Raw genomic sequence first — 17,708 nt, forward strand, 5'->3', positions numbered from 1 at the left:
TCACGTTTCCGACTTTGATAAAGGTCGGATTGTAGCCTATCGCGATTGCGGTTTATCGTATCGCGACATTGTTGCTCGCGTTGGTCGAGATCCAATGACTGTTAGCAGAATAAGGAATCGGTGGGTTCTGGAGGGTAATACGGTACGCCGTGCTGGATCCCAACGGCCTCGTATCACTAGCAGTCGAGACGACGGGCATCTTATCCGCATTATTGTAACGAATCGTGCAGCCACGTCTCGATCCCTGAGTCAACAGATGGGGACGTTTGCAAGACAACAACCATCTGCACGAACAGTTCGACGACGTTAACAGCAGCATGGGCTATCAGCTCGGAGACCATGGGTGCGATTACCCTTGACGCTGCATCACAGACACGAGCGCCTGAGATGGTGTACTCAACGACGAACCTGGGTGCACGAATGGCAAAACGTCATTTTTTCGGATGAATACAGGTTCTGTTTACAGCATCATGATGGTCGCATCCGTATTTGGCGACATCGCGGTGAACGCAATTGGAAGCTTGTATTCGTCATCGCCATACTGGCGTATCACTCGGCGTCATGGTATGGGGTGCCATCGGTTAGACGTCTCGGTCACCTCTTGTTCGCACTGACGGCACTTTGAACAGTGGACGTTACACTTCAGATATGTTACGCAACCGTGGCTCTACTCTTCATTCGATCCCTGCGAAACCCTACATTTCAGCAGGCTAATCCACGACCGCATGTTGCACGTACTGTACGGGCCTTTCTAGCTACAGAAAATTTGCGACTTCTACCCTGGCCAGCACATTCTCCAGATCTCTCACCAATTGAAAACATCTGTTCAAATGTAGCCGAGCAACTGACTCGTCACAATACGCCAGTCACTACTCTTGATGAACTGTGGTATCGTGTTGAAGCTGCATGGCCAGCTATACCTGTACACGCCATCCAAGCTCTGTTTGACTCAATGCCCAGGCGTATCAAGGCCGTAATTACGGCCACAGGTGGTTGTTCTGGGTACTGATTTCTCAGGAACTATGCACCCAAATTGCGTGAAAATGTAATCACATGTTAGTTCTAGTATAACGCATTTGCCCAATGAATACCCGTTTATCATCTGCATTTCTTCTTAGTGTAGCAATTTTAATGGGCAGTAGTGTAGATGAAAGGAAACGTGGGAAACCAAAACAACACAGTTTCCACAACATTAACAAAACGTAAAAAGAAACTAGAAGAACACAAAGCCATCATCACAAAACCGGATAAAGTGGTCCTCGTGGATAAAGTACAATAAATCAATAAGACACTAAAGTTCGTCACAAAAATAAAATAAAAAAACTGATATCAGGTCCAATTAACAGGTACCAAACGCAAGTTAGAAACACTCTGAAAGACACCGAACAAACACTAGAACACAATGAGAAAAGAAAACTGTTACAGTGCATCTTCCCTCCGACGTTAACCAAACGTTAATATGAATCATAGAAGCGCTCCCACATACTCAGTTGCGGGACATGTATCTCGAAAATATTCCCACAAAAGGATAAATTACAAGGGGATAGAAATATAGGGCTCGAGACACAGACCCTACTGGTATCACGACAGAGCCAAGCAGGGTGTAGCGAGGAGGATCTTTTCACGTCAGGCACTTCACCTTCAGGCCACAAGTGGTCCTTCGGAACCATCCGACCGCCGTATCATCCTCAGCTGAGGATGCGGATAGGAGGGGCGTGTGGTCAGCACACCGCTCTCCCGGTCGTTATGATGGTTTTCTGTGGCCGGAGCCTAGCGGTCGAGTAGCTCCTCAGTTGGCATCACGAGGATGAGTGCACCCCGAAAAATGGCAACAGCGCATGGCGGCCCGGACGGTCACCCATCCCAGTGCCGGCCACGCCCAACAGCGTTTAAATTCGGTGATCTGACGCGAACCGGTATATCCACTGCGGCAAGGCCGTTGCCTTGTTCACGTCAAGAGTGTCAAGAAAAAATTGGTCACAACAAAATATTTATTAATCAGACACCGGCCAGGGGAGTGCGAACCCAGTAAGCAGAAGCGAGAGCACGTCCTCGGAGGTTCTGCTGCGTTCTGGAAGGCTCATGTGGCGATCGTTACATCATGGCTCGGTCAGTGGCTCGCAGCAGTGGCATGGACGGCCCTCATTGGAGAGCAGTGGACAACAGCCTCTGATTAGGACTTGTGCCCTGGAGATTTGCCCTTCAGCCGCAACTGAATTTCTCACGAAATTACAATGAAATCCAGACCTTCAGCTGCTTACAGGAGTTGGTAGATATCAACGGGGACAGTTGAAAATGTGTGCCCCGACCGGGACTCGAACCCAGCATCTCCTGTTTACATGGCAGACGCTCTACCCGACTGAGCCATTTTTTTCTTTATAAAACAATCATTTAAGCACATAAGCACAAAAAGAAAATAATGAAGTGCTGGAACTGTTTCAACACGAATTGTATCCTACAATAGACTGAAGAACACATTTCAGTATAGTGCCATATAGGGCCATTTGGAAGCTTACGAAACAGAACAAAAATAGCATCGTCAGTCCAGACAGAGACAGGTCGACGGGCACGTGCACCTTCCGCCGACCACTGGCGACAACATCGATGTACTGTGGAGACCTCACGCCCCACGTGTTGAGCAATTCGGCGGTACGTCCACCCGGCCTCCCGCATGCCCACTATACGCCCTCGCTCAAAGTCCGTCAACTGCACATACGGTTCACGTCCACGCTGTCGCGGCATGCTACCAGTGTTAAAGACTGCGATGGAGCTCCGTATGCCACGGCAAACTGGCTGACACTGACGGCGGCGGTGCACAAATGCTGCGCAGCTAGCGCCATTCGACGGCCAACACCGCGGTTCCTGGTGTGTCCGCTGTGCCGTGCGTGTGATCATTGCTTGTACAGCCCTCTCGCAGTGTCCGGAGCAAGTATGGTGGGTCTGACACACCGGTGTCAATGTGTTCTTTTTTCCGTTTCCAGGAGTATATATATATATATATATATATATATATATATATATATATATATGTGTGTGTGTGTGTGTGTGTGTGTGTGTGTGTGTGTGTGTCCGAAAGAACAGACACCATCTTCATATTCATATGAATTTCTCACTGTCGTGCACAGCCCGACCAGTGGCCTGCGTTAAGAGACAGAGGACGGCAGCATCGATTTTGGCTGGAAGAATGGACGAGCAGTAACTGTGGCTCGCCCTCACTATGGTGGATTGTGTAGAGCTTCATGGCCGTGATGGTCAAGCGTCCAGTAGGCCAGCACACCATGACTCAGAAGTTGTTGCTGTAACTTACAGTGGCAGGGTGTCTCCATCGAGACGTGTGGCTCCATAGATGATTGTAGGCGATTAAATGTGCGGAGAATCGACTGGCATTGCCTACCCTGTAACATGGGACTGCTGCAACTGAGAGTAAGATTAAAGGCGCTTTTACATGTGGGTGCTTTGCACCTAGTCGCCATGCTTGCCCCAGTCGAAAATAGAGGCACGCGTGTAGCTTGCGTACCTCTTCCACTTCATGTACGTGACACTGATTCCATTCACACCTGTCTTCACACGGAGCGCCTCTACTTCCGTTTGGGGCAAGCTACAGCCGCACGGCGACAAGCCACAAAGTGCACAGCTGTAAACGCACCTCAACAAAGATGTAGTATTTATAATGGCGCTTTTCATGCCTCTGCTGCGGTAAGTATAGTAGTGTCATCATTTTTACTAATCTTCTCATGTCTTCTGCTCTCCTAGTGCCATGAGATTTTCATAACTTTGTCTTTCAAACATCATTTGCTGTAGAAGCTGTGGCTGAATAGTTACTGTTGTGTGCTTGTGTGCTAACTGAACTTTCTTGTGTCATTCTGCTCTGTCAGCAGTATAACAATATGTGTCTGTTGCTGCCGGCCAGGGTGGCCGAGCGGTTCTAGGCGCTACAGTCTTGAACCGCGCGACCGCTACGGTCACAGGTTCGAATCCTGCTTCGGGCACGGATGTGTGTGATGTCCTTAGGTTAGTTAGGTTTAAGTAGTCTAAGTTCTAGGGGACTTACGACCTCAGAAGTTCAAATGGTTCAAATGGCTCTGAGCACTATGGGACTTAACATCTGAGGTCATCAGTCCCCTAGAACTTAGATCTACTTAAACTTAACTAACTTAAGGGGATACGGAATCGGATTTTGGGTTAAAAAATCGAATTTTTTTTATTGGCGTATTATATTCTGCCATGTTTCCTCTTTAAAATGACGTATCATACATAGCTCTACTACAATTATAACTATTTTATTTTTATATATTTGTGAGATCGGGTATTGCGCTTTAGTTATACACGTCTCTCGTGGCTGACCATGAACTTTTTGGCAGTACCTTTAAAGTGACATGAATTCAAATATCCCGGTTTCCAGCGACTATTTATACACTAGTTGCCCGAAAATGTTTCTCTCTGGTTTCCTCAAGTTACTCTTTGACTTTGTGGCGGGACTGTTTTGTAAACAGTGTGATATAAGAAAGTAGTTGTTGTTGAGTTATTTCGTATTTAGTGCTTCATTTTTCGCAGTGAAAATGCCTAGAGCTAAAGCAAAAGTATTTAAAAAGCGTGTGAACTGGCAAAAGAAAAGAAATAATGATTCATTAGCAAAGCAAAGCAGTTCATCATCATCACTGTTGGAAAATGTGAATCCACTTATTACTGATTTGCCGAACGAACTTACACCAAATGAAAACAGTGCTTCTCATAAAAAACTAAGAGATTTGGAAGAGAAATATAATTTACTTGATAGAGGGAATGAAGTTTTTGAACTCATTGATACGAATATATTGTGTGAAGCTCTTGAAAACAGTTTGTGCTGCAAAAAATGTCATGGAAACGTTTCTCTGAAAGTAGAATCCCATGTTGGCCTGGCTGCCCAGTTTAATTTAATATGCAGTGTTTGTAAATACAGCTGTAAGTTTCCAAGTTCGGTTTCAGTAACTGTAAATAATGGATACAAGAAAACTGAACTTTATAGTGTAAATATTAGGTTAGTTTATGGATTGCGAGCAATTGGTAAGGGCAAAGCAGCTGGTGATATGCTATGTGGTGTTCTAAATCTTCCAAGTGCACCTTCAAAGTTTGAAGCTTACAATTATGTACTAGGATCTGCAGTTGAAGATGTAGCACAGAAGTCAATGCAGGTTGCTGTGGAAGAAGCAGTGGAAGAAAATGACGGCAGTCGTGACCTCACAGTGGCGTTTGATGGCACGTGGCAGAAAAGGGGCCACACCTCCAACAATGGTGTTGTAACAGCAACTAGTGTTGATACTGGCAAGGTTATTGATGTTGCAATAATGTCTAAATACTGTAGGTGCACAGGCAGGCTGAAAAATGAACACAGTGATGACTGTATTGCTAATTATTATGGTAGTAGTGGTGGCATGGAGGTTGCTGGGGTGAAGAAAATTTTTCATCGCTCTTCACAGTGGTATAATGTTCGCTATGTCAAATATCTGGGAGATGGTGACTCTAAAGCATTCAAAGAAGTTTTGGAAAGCAAACCATATGGGAACAGTGTAAATATAAGCAAACTTGAATGTATAGGACATGTGCAGAAGAGAATGGGTGCCAGGCTGAGAAGGTTAAAATCAGTTATGAAAGGGAAAAAACTAGATGATGGGAAAACCTTGGATGGCAGAGGAAGATTGACTGATTCCATAATAGACCACATTCAGAACTGCTATGGCCTTGCAATCAGGCAAAATACAGGCAATCTTGAAGAAATGAGGAGAGCTATATGGGCTTTATATTTCCACTACGCATCCACGGATGAGCATCCACAACATGGTTTGTGCCCCAAAGGTGAAAACAGCTGGTGTAAATACAATAGGGGACTAACAACAGGAGAGAAATACATTCACCACCACAGTCTACCATCAGCCATCATGGCAGAAATAAAGCCCATTTTCAGAGATCTGGCTGACAGAAGTCTTCTGATGAAATGTCTTCACGGAAAAACGCAGAACCCCAACGAGTGCTTGAATAGTGTGATATGGCATCGTCTCCCAAAAACAGTGTTTGTCGGAATTAATACACTACATTTTGGTGTGTATGATGCTGTGGCAACCTTCAATCTTGGAAATATAACTAAATGCCAGGTCCTTCAAAAGTTGGGTATGTGTGTTGGTTCCCGTACGGTACGTGCTATGTTCTTTTTAGATCAGCACAGACTAAGGCATGCTGATAATATAATCAAGACATTAGTGAAAAAAGCAAGACAGGTGCAGAGGGGTGCCAAAAGAAGACTTGAAGATGATTATGAAGACTGTGAAGGGGGTATTAGCTACGGATCAGGAATGTTTTAATCTTCTTTCTCCGTTTCCCGTAAGTTTACTTTTTACTTCATCTAGGAACATTATCTCAGGTACTGGTCAACCTAGAAGTCTGAAATTTTTATGACGTTGTGACATAGGTCCCTATTACATACTGAAACAACGATTTTTTAATTACTTGATTTACAAAAGACATAGGGGTGATAGTCTAGTAAAAAGCGATGGAAAAAATTTACTTAAAAATAAATGTACAATATCTCTGTAAGAAAATACTTTGACAATAAACTGTTGTTTCAGTATTGTTGTAACATATGAATGCACATATAGTAAAATTTTTACCTCTCTGTCTCCAGTAGTTTGTGAGAAAATGTTCCCTATAGTAGGCATATATTAACATTGCGGGGATAGGTGATTCCGTATCCCCTTAAGGACATCACACACATCCAAGCCCGAGGCAGGATTCGAACCTCCGACCGTAGCAGTCGCTCGGTTCCGGACTGAAGCACCTAGAACCGCTCGGCCACCAACGGCCGGCCCTCAGAAGTTAAGTCCCATAGTAATCAGAGCCATTTGAACCATTTTGTCTGTTGCTATGATCTCATTATGCTTCACTTGTATATTGGTGCGCTTGGCCTGTCCCGTGTGTCTCAATCACTTCCATGTTCACCTCGGCCTGCTTAGTGTTTCTTCCTAGCTGGCAGTTTGCACTTACTGACTCAGGTGGCTTGACTTCTGACGTTACCAGTGAAAAACTAACAAATTTTTAGTGTTAGCCTGCTATACTACTCTGGGTTACCACACAACTATGAAAAATACCACAAAATTGTTTCGGTACTTAAAATATATACAGTTTTCAGACTTAGCCCCCTTCCTGTCATTTGAGGTGGACAACAAAAAAGATCTAATATGCAATATACAATGCAGCCACAGTTACAATATGCGTTGAAAATTGTTTCCAGGTGCCTCACCGCACACGTGTATGCCCCGCATTCACATCGGCCAGGCTCCATCCGAGTAGTGTCAAAGCAGCACGATTACGCTGTACAGTGTCTCCACATCTGGAATGGGCTCTGCATACACGATACTTTTGAGGTGGCTCCATAATCATAAATCGCTCGGGTTGAGATGCGGTGAACAAGCAGGCCATGCAACTGGACCCCCCTCGTCCAAGGAATATGCATACTATCCCACAGATGACGTTTATGAAAGCTGAAGATCCACTCCGGGTACAGGTGGCCTCATCTGTGAATAGGATGGATGACACAGATCCCGGAATCGTGGTTGCCTTGTGAAGAAACCAGTGACATAATTGCTCCCTTTGTGGGAAGCCTGTCGCTAGTAAGTGATGAGGGTAGTAACAGCTGTCACGGACAATGTTCCACACGGTCGTCTAGCTTACCCTGTACTGGCGGGCCAGCTGCCTAGTAGCGACATGGCGGTCGCTTTCCACAGTGTTAATCACATTTTCCTCCAAGTCGTGTGTGTCCGAACATGCCGAGTATGTTCCTCATGATTTCCTTCTTCCTGAAACGACCCTGTCTCAGACAAACGGTGAAACTCTGTTGCGAACATTGACAGTGTTGTCGACGGGGATAGCTCTCCTGATACAACCTTGTTGCCCTCTGCCCCTTGCTATTTGCCTTTCCGTAAGTAAACACCGTGTCGACAAGCTCTCGATTCGAATACGGAACCATTGTGTACAACGCTGTATCACATTCACTACAAGAGGAGTCAGCAAGAGAGGTGAATCGGACCAAATATTACCAATTACTATGGCAGGAGAGGGCGCTAGGCCATGATGTATGAGGAATAGCACCACCCTCTGGAAGGAAACCATACTGTAAATGTGGCTGCACGGTACAGCGCATATTAGACCGCAGTCTCTGTAACGAAATGCAGTTGAATAAATGGTCTCTATTCCGGACATAAGTTCATTAGACCTCTTTTGCTACCTATCCTCTCATAGATCAATCCGTACAGTTTGTACACGGTGGAAAAATATCACCTTGTATTTTCCACTATATCAATAAATAAAACAATAAACATTATAAAACAAAATCTTAAGACACACAGTGCACTTCCACATGAGTGCATCAAAGAAACAATCTAGCTGTTAGAGTTAACAACAGAACAGAACTATTTCCAATTCAGTGACGAATTCTACACTCCTGGAAATTGAAATAAGAACACCGTGAATTCATTGTCCCAGGAAGGGGAAACTTTATTGACACATTCCTGGGGTCAGATACATCACATGATCACACTGACAGAACCACAGGCACATAGACACAGGCAACAGAGCATGCACAATGTCGGCACTAGTACAGTGTATATCCACCTTTCGCAGCAATGCAGGCTGCTATTCTCCCATGGAGACGATCGTAGAGATGCTGGATGTAGTCCTGTGGAACGGCTTGCCATGCCATTTCCACCTGGCGCCTCAGTTGGACTAGCGTTCGTGCTGGACGTGCAGACCGCGTGAGACGACGCTTCATCCAGTCCCAAACATGCTCAATGGGGGACAGATCCGGAGATCTTGCTGGCCAGGGTAGTTGACTTACACCTTCTAGAGCACGTTGGGTGGCACGGGATACATGCGGACGTGCATTGTCCTGTTGGAACAGCAAGTTCCCTTGCCGGTCTAGGAATGGTAGAACGATGGGTTCGATGACGGTTTGGATGTACCGTGCACTATTCAGTGTCCCCTCGACGATCACCAGTGGTGTACGGCCAGTGTAGGAGATCGCTCCCCACACCATGATGCCGGGTGTTGGCCCTGTGTGCCTCGGTCGTATGCAGTCCTGATTGTGGCGCTCACCTGCACAGCGCCAAACACGCATACGACCATCATTGGCACCAAGGCAGAAGCGACTCTCATCGCTGAAGACGACACGTCTCCATTCGTCCCTCCATTCACGCCTGTCGCGACACCACTGGAGGCGGGCTGCACGATGTTGGGGCGTGAGCGGAAGACGGCGTAACGGTGTGCGGGACCGTAGCCCAGCTTCATGGAGACGGTTGCGAATGGTCCTCGCCGATACCCCAGGAGCAACAGTGTCCCTAATTTGCTGGGAAGTGGCGGTGCGGTCCCCTACGGCACTGCGTAGGATCCTACGGTCTTGGCGTGCATCCGTGCGTCGCTGCGGTCCGGTCCCAGGTCGACGGGCACGTGCACCTTCCGCCGACCACTGGCGACAACATCGATGTACTGTGGAGACCTCACGCCCCACGTGTTGAGCAATTCGGCGGTACGTCCAGCCGGCCTCCCGCATGCCCACTATACGCCCTCGCTCAAAGTCCGTCAACTGCACATACGGTTCACGTCCACGCTGTCGCGGCATGCTACCAGTGTTAAAGACTGCGATGGAGCTCCGTATGCCACGGCAAACTGGCTGACACTGACGGCGGCGGTGCACAAATGCTGCGCAGCTAGCGCCATTCGACGGCCAACACCGCGGTTCCTGGTGTGTCCGCTGTGCCGTGCGTGTGCTCATTGCTTGTACAGCCCTCTCGCAGTGTCCGGAGCAAGTATAGTGGGTCTGACACACCGGTGTCAATGTGTTCTTTTTTCCATTTCCAGGAGTGTATTTATAAAGTGCAGGATTACCAAGGGGATTTCCAGAGTCGGGAACCATAGCAAACATATTTGTGAACCATGTGGAACGCGTCATGTTTAACGTTGTCCTCGATGGCAAGTGTTCATCAGACACTAGGATAGCGTCAGGAGGGTCCCATAGAAGAGTGATAGGACCGCTTTTATTCTCTATATACCTAAAGGATCTAATGGACTGAGTAAGGAGCAATTTGCGGCCGTTTGCTGACGATTCTGTGGTGTATGGGGTCACCCTTGAGTGACTGTAGGAAGATACGAGATGACTTAGGCAAAATTTCTAGTTGCTGCGGTGAATGGCAACTAACGCTAAATGTAGAAAGATGTAAGTTAATGTGGATGAGTAGAAAAACAATGGCGTAATTTTCGAATAGAACATTAGTATTGCGGTGCGTAAATATCTAGGTGTAACGTTGCAAAGTGATATGAAATGGAACGAGCACGTAAGGTTACAAGTAGAGAAGGCGAATGATTGACTTTGATTTATTGGAAGAACTTTAGGAAAATATGGTTCACCTGTAAAAGAGACCGGGGATTGCACATTATTGCGACCCATTCTTGAGTACTGCTCGAATGTTTGGGATGCCCACCAGGAAGACATCGTAGCAATTCAGAAGGGGACCGCTAAATTTGTCACCGGTATTACGGAGACGCTTAGTGAACTCAAATGGGAATACCTTGATGTAAGGCGTTGTACTTTTCGATTAACACTATTGAGAACCTTTATGGAACCGGCATTCGAAGCTGACTACAACATAATTCTATTGCTGCATACGTACATTTCGCGGAAGAACCACGAAGTTAAGAAAAATTAGAGATCGTACAGAGGCATATAGACAAAATGGCTCTGAGCACTATGGGATTTAACTTCTTAGGTCATAAGTCCCCTAGAACTTAGAACTACTTAAACCTAACTAACCTAACGACATCACACACATCCATGACCGAGGCAGGATTCGAACCTGCAACCGTAGCGGTTGCGCGGTTCCAGACGGTAGCGCCTAGAACCGCTTGGCCACTCCGGCCGGCGACATGTATATAGTCGTTTTCCCGTCGCTCTGTTTGCGAGTGGTGCAAGAAAGGAAATGACTAGTAGCGGTACAAGACACCCTCCGACACGTACCATACGGTGTTTTGAGGAGTGTGTATGAAGATGTAGAACTGTAGCAAACCAAACCCCGAAAAAATCTGACTGTAGGAAATCCTAAAACTTATCGTGCATACCATGTTGTGGGGCGGCTGAATGTAATTAATTGTTAATTAAATGTGGTTTGTATTGTAATGTAGAAAAGAGATTCATTTCCCGGCCGATGCACCATATATGGGGCGGCGGGTAGAATTATTGTTCTTTAAATGTTCCTATTATTTATGCTGTCTTTTGCCGTTCTCAACACTGGCTCTCTAACTACAATATTGGCAACCAGAAAGTGATTAGCAAAACGTGAAGCCTGTAATTAGAATTCCTAGTGCCCACTTCATCTGAGAAAAATACTTATAGCTACAGCTTATAGCTCTGAGGAATTAGGAGATTGTCTGGGATTCATAATCAAAAACGATAGTGAAAAAAAGCTTCGTTATATTCTGAAAGTCACAGATGAAAAAAAAGAATCCACATAATCTGACTAACAGAGCAGTTCAGAGTCTCATGCGCTGATGCAACTATAACTGTCCAAGTTAAAGGTTTAAATGAATGCTCGCCATAATTTGATGATAATGTCCATCAAACGCCACGCTAAATAATGGTAGAATGTTTATCCCGCGACGGCACGTGAAAATACGACATACGCAAACTGAAGATATATCATTAAAGTCATCCCAGAATTTACACTTCACTCGAAAACGATTTCATGGTTACGCGTATCCCGAGTAACTTAATACGGCATCCGAGGCTGTTTATAGCATTGATACCGACGCAACGCGACTCCCGGCACAAATGGTGTGCTAATCTGCATCTGGAGAGAACTGGGGCCTTCCTTCTCTCGCGCAGCGTTCTTAAATATAAAGCCGCAGTGCGGACGGCTAAGGGAACGCCTGATCAAATCGGCTCTCCCAACTAGCCGCTGGGCTAGTAATGCACCACTTTAAGTCATTGAATAAATCATAGCTCCTTTTGCTGATGGCCGATGAAGCTCTCAATTTAAATGTGCATTCAGCACACAGGTAAGTAATCATAATAAAGGTCTGACGTGGCTAAGTAAAATATTTTGGGCGAGAGAATTAATTTAATTACACTACACGCAGTAGACGAGCTCTGAACTTGCCCTTTGGAGATACGCTATCGCTATAGTTATGTAGTTATTCAATTGAAATTTCTCACATCTTTATGATTATAGCGGATCTTCATTCTACTTAAATATAAACATCCTAGCCTTATTTATTAGCCTACTTAATCTATCCTGCTTCCTTAATTTTAAGACAAAAACCAGAAAATCATGAATTTCAACTAAAATCTTAATTTGTGAGATCCAGAGTACTGTTTCTATTAAATTATTATGAAAAAGGAATCTAAATATAAATTTTTAAGTCTCTAGCTCTTTTCTGTTGCGCCAATGATTTTTACAGAAAAACGTCCAAATTTTGAAAATGGTTAAAGTTATTGAACTGACATTCAACACATATTGATTTAGTATTACTCCTGACGTGCTAGAACCGTTTCAGGTTATTTACTTGATTTTTAAAGTAGTGCGCAACATTCATGACGTCAGAGCTGGTTACAGCGGACTGGCTGGCACACAATGGAAAGACTGATGTGAATTTATTACGGCGTGAGTAGGCTGCTTCCCTACAATGTAAATGGCAGAAAAGGGTCTAAGGGCAGAATATTTAGACAGACACGTCACATATACATGTTCATTATCATAATGCACGAGGGTCACAGTGAGCGCGACACACTGAAGTAGAACACATCCCTGCCGATCACGTTGTCAACTTCTATCTTAACACACTGAACAAGAAGTGGTGATCGTCCTCGACCAGATCGGTTGCTGGGATCGCGCGGCTGTATGCCAACGACTTCTGGATGCTTAGCCGAAGTCGATGCGGGAAGGGCTGCCCCCAGTGTTGACGAAACAAGTTCAATTGGTTCAAATGGCTCTGAGCACTATAGGACTTAACATTTGAGGTCATGAGTCTCCTAGAACTTAGAACTACTTAAACCTAACTAATCTAAGAACATCACACACACCCATGCTCGAGGCAGTATTCGAACCTGCGACCGTAGCAGTCGCACGGTTCCGGACTGAAGCGCCTAGAACCGCTGGGCCACCGCACAGAACAAGTACTGAATAGAAACGTTACTACTATAGATGACACTGTCTACGTCCTCAGCTATTTTCTGGATGTACAAATGGCGTTCAAAAAGTTTTGCACAGTCGTCTTTAATTCAACTGCAACGTCAGAATCGCGTCTCTGGTGCCTTTAACTCTCCTAAAGCCAACCTGATAGTGATCTAACAACATCCTCAGTCATATTTTCCAATTTTCCGTACATCATCCTTGTTATCATCTTCGATGCATGACCTGTTAAGCTGATTCTGCGATAATCCTCGCACTTCTTAGCACATACAGTCTTCAGAATTGTGTGGATGACATTTTTTCGAAACTCAGATAGTACATCGTCAGACTCATACATTTTACACACCAATGTGAATAGTCGTTTTGTTGCCACTTCCCCCAATGATTTTAGAAATTCTGATGGAATGTTATCGATCCCTTCTGCCTTATATTATTTTAAGTCCTCCAAAGCTCTCTTAAATTCTGATTGTAATACTGGATCCCCATCTCTTCTAAATCGTCTCCTGTTTCTTCTTCTATCACATCAGACAAATTTTCCCCCTCATAGAGGCTTTCATTGTATTCTTTCTACCTATCCGCTCTCTCGTCTGTATTTACCGATGGAATTCTCGTTGCACCCTTAATGTTACCACCCTTGCTTTTGATGTCACGGAAGGTAGTTGTCACTTTCCTGTATGCTGAGTCAGTCCTACCAACAATAATTTCTTTTTCGATTTCTTCACATTTTTCATGCAGCCATTTCGTCTTATCTTCCCTACACTTCCTATTTATTTCATTCCTCAGCGACTTGTATTTCTGTATTCCTGAGTTTCCCCGAACATTTTTGTACTTTCTCCTTCCATCGATCCATTGAAGAATTTCTTCTGTTATCCATGTTTTCTTCGTAGCTACCTTTTTTGTACATGTAATTTCCTTCCCAGCTTCTGGTATGGCCTTTTTAGGGATGTCCATTCCTCTTCAACTGTACTGCCTACTGAGCTACTCCTTATTGCTGTATCTGTAGCCTTAGAGAACTTCAACCATATCTCGTCATTCCTTAGTACTTCGGTATCCCACTTCTTCCTGACTAATGTCTTAAACTTCAGTCTACTCTTCATCACTACTATATAGTGATCTGAGTCTACATCTGCTCCTGGGTACACCTTACAATCCATTATCTGATTTCGGATTCCCTGTCTGACCATTTAGTAATCTAACTGAAATCTTCCCGTATCACCAGGCCTTTTCCAAGTATACCTCCTCCTCTTGTGATTCTTCAACAGAGTATTCGCTATTACTAGCTGAAACTTGTTACAAAACTCAGTTAGTCTTTCTCCTCTCTCATTCCTTGTCCCAAGCCCGTATTCTCCTGTAACCTTTTCTTTTACTCCTTCCCCCACAACTGATTCCAGTCCCCCATGACTATTAGATTTTTATCCCCCTTTACATACTGCATTATCCTTTCAATATCCTCATGCATTTTCTGTATCTCTTCATCTTCAGCCTGCGACGTCGGCGTGTATACCTGACCTATCGTTGTCGGTGTTGGTTTACTGTCGATTCTGATAAGAACAACCTTGTCACTGAACTGTTCACAGTAACACACTCTGTGCCCTACCCTCCTTTTAATAACGAATCCTACTCCCGTTATACCACTTTCTGCTGCTGTTAATATTACTCTACTCATCTGACCAGAAATCCTTGTTTTCTATCCACTTCACTTCATTGACCCCTACTATATCTAGATTGAGTCTTTGCTTTTCCATTTTCAGATTTTCTAGTTTCCCTAACACGTTCAAGCTTCTGACATTCCACGCCCCGACTCGTAGAACGTTATCCTTTCGTTGGTTATTCAATGTATTTCTCATGGTCACCTCCCCCTTGGCAGTCCCCTCCCGGAGATGCCAATGGGGGACTATTCCGGAATCTTTTGCCAATGGAGAGATCATCTACTTGCCACATGTCCTGTGGGTACACCTTATGTGTCTTTAATACAGTGGTTTCCATTGCCTTCTGCATCCTCACGCCGTTGATCGTTGGTGGTTCTTCCGCCTTTAGGGGCAGTTTCCCACCACTTGGACAAGAGGGTTTCCTGAACTTCTGTCCGCTCCTCCGCCCTAATGCAAGGCTACACTTACTCAAATAAAGTTAGCTTTATGGTTAGAGGACTATCAACAGGAAACGTGTAAGTAAAAATGAAGTGTGCGAGTGTAGCAGAGCGAAACGATCAACGCGAGATGCCCAACCAACACTATCCTACATTATAAAATCGAGCACAGAAGAACACCAACAGACTGACGCAGAAGAGATCCTTCTACTGGAGACACACGGCTCAAATCGTTCCAAGACCGAAGACAAAGATGAACATTCAAAGCAACAGAACATCAGTTAGCACGAAGCGTGTGTCAGAAGGCTTAGGCGGACTGCAAGACTAACGACACTGAGAAACAGACTGTGACACGACGAAGAGTAGCCGACACATTTCACTAGAACGATTTGTATCAGCATTCTCAAGGCAACACTACACACACAGGACACTAGTCTCCACAGGAGAACAATGACTGCAGCTCCCACGATATGCACAGTGGCCAATAAAACGTTGTAAACGATAACTTGGCAGAACGCAGTCAGGTGCATGAAGCCAGGTGTAGTAGACCACAAAAGACACGACAAAAACAAACTTCACCAAACACTAACAAAGAAGAAACAGACGAAAAGCCACCAGACTATGGCAGGTACGTGATGGAACTTCGCACAGCGATAATAATGTCATAAATGCAAACATTGCCACAGACACTGCATAAGAAATGCACAATAGCTGTTCTTGTGCAGTAAAGAAGACTGACAGAAGTCACAGAACTTTCTAACCACGCACTATCTTTTCCACATAGCAGACAGCGTAATTAAAATATACATACACTGACGATGATTATGCGAAGACAGAAAACAAAATATTCCCAAATATAACAGGTGAGAGTAAAAAGAAAATACTCTGGATGAAGTAACTTAAGACAATCAAAAGGGATTCGCGAACCAAATGTAGATATTACCAGAAACTATAGTAACTGCTAGACAAAGACAAATACGACTAAAATAGCTTAGGAAAGCGATGCGACAATACAGTGAGGTGACAAAAGACATGGGATACCTCACAATACCGTGTCTCACCTCCTTTTGCCCGACGTGGTGCAATAGCTCGAAAGTCGCTGGAAGTCCCCTGCAGAAATATTGAGCCATGCCGTCTCTATAGCCATCCATAACTGCGAAAGTGTTGTCGGTGCAGGGATTTGTGCACTAACTGACCTCTCGATTATGTCATACAAATGTTCGCTTGAATTCACCTCGGGTGATCTGGGTGGCCAGATCATCCGCTCGAACTTTCCAGAATGTGCTTCAAACCAATTCCATCGTTGGGGTTGGAAACAAGAAGTTTATGAATGGCTGCAAATAGTCTCCAAGTAGCCAAACATAACCATTTCCAGTCAATGATCGGTTCAGTTCCATACTGTTATGGAGCCACCACCATCTTGCACAGTGCCTTGTTGACAACCTAGATCCATGGTTTCGTGTGCGCCACATTCTAACACCACCATCAGTTTTTAACAACCGAAATCGGGACTCATCTGATCAGACCACAGTTTGCCAGTTGTCAAGGGTCCAACCGATGTGATCGCGAACCCAGGAGAGGCGCTGCAGGTGATGTGCTGTTGATAGAGGTACTTGCGTCGGTCGTTTCTGCCGTAACCCATTAATACCAAATTTGGCCTGCGTTGTCCTAACGGATACGTTTATCGTACGCCCCACATTGGTATCTGCGGTTATTTAACGCAGTGTTGCTTGTCTGTTAGCACTTACAACTATATGCAAACGCCACTGCATCGGTCGTTAAGTGAAGGCCATCGATCACTGTTTTGTCCTTGGTGAGAGGTAATTACACTCTTGACACTGTGGATCTCGAAGTATTGATTTCCCTAACTATTTCGAAAATGGAATGTACCATGTAGCTCCAACTACCAGTCGCGTTCAATGTCTGATAATTCCCGTCGTGCGGCTATAATCATGTCACAAACCTTTTCATGTGAATCACCTGAGTACAAATCACAGCTCCGGCAATGAACTGCCCTTTCATAACGTGTGTACTCGATACTATCGCATCTGTATATGTTCATATCGCTATACCATGACTTTTGTCACCTCATTATATAAGGACCTGCTGTTGTGCACAAACAGACCAAAGTGGGACCAGTATATTCAAACACAATTAAGAGACAGACGTGGGGAGCACCTACAACCTTATGACGGAGAGTGCAAAAGCAGCGTTTGTGCTAGCCACACTTAGGCGGATTGGCGGAAGTGTCAAGTAAAGATGGAGAAGTACAGCGGAACATATACTTTAGTTGTTTCTCTCCGATGCCAACACAACACAGGTGATCCACATCACACCAATTTAAGAGCTCTGATGGAGCAGAATACACAGCGAAGAATGTCACTTGGTCTTTCGCACAAAAAGAAGCGGCGTAAGAC

At 44.8% G+C, this 17,708-nt stretch overlaps 1 protein-coding gene and 1 pseudogene across 1 annotated transcript in view; both read right to left on the reverse strand.

The window, feature by feature from the left end:
- Positions 1 to 17,708, reverse strand: part of LOC126171099 (glucose dehydrogenase [FAD, quinone]-like) — a 55,910-nt gene that overhangs the window by 23,638 nt on the left and 14,564 nt on the right. The window lies entirely within an intron of this gene.
- Positions 1,827 to 1,944, reverse strand: LOC126097777 (5S ribosomal RNA; annotated as a pseudogene).

The sequence above is a fragment of the Schistocerca cancellata genome, chromosome 1, assembly GCF_023864275.1.
Source record: "Schistocerca cancellata isolate TAMUIC-IGC-003103 chromosome 1, iqSchCanc2.1, whole genome shotgun sequence".
Lineage (NCBI taxonomy): Eukaryota > Metazoa > Arthropoda > Insecta > Orthoptera > Acrididae > Schistocerca > Schistocerca cancellata.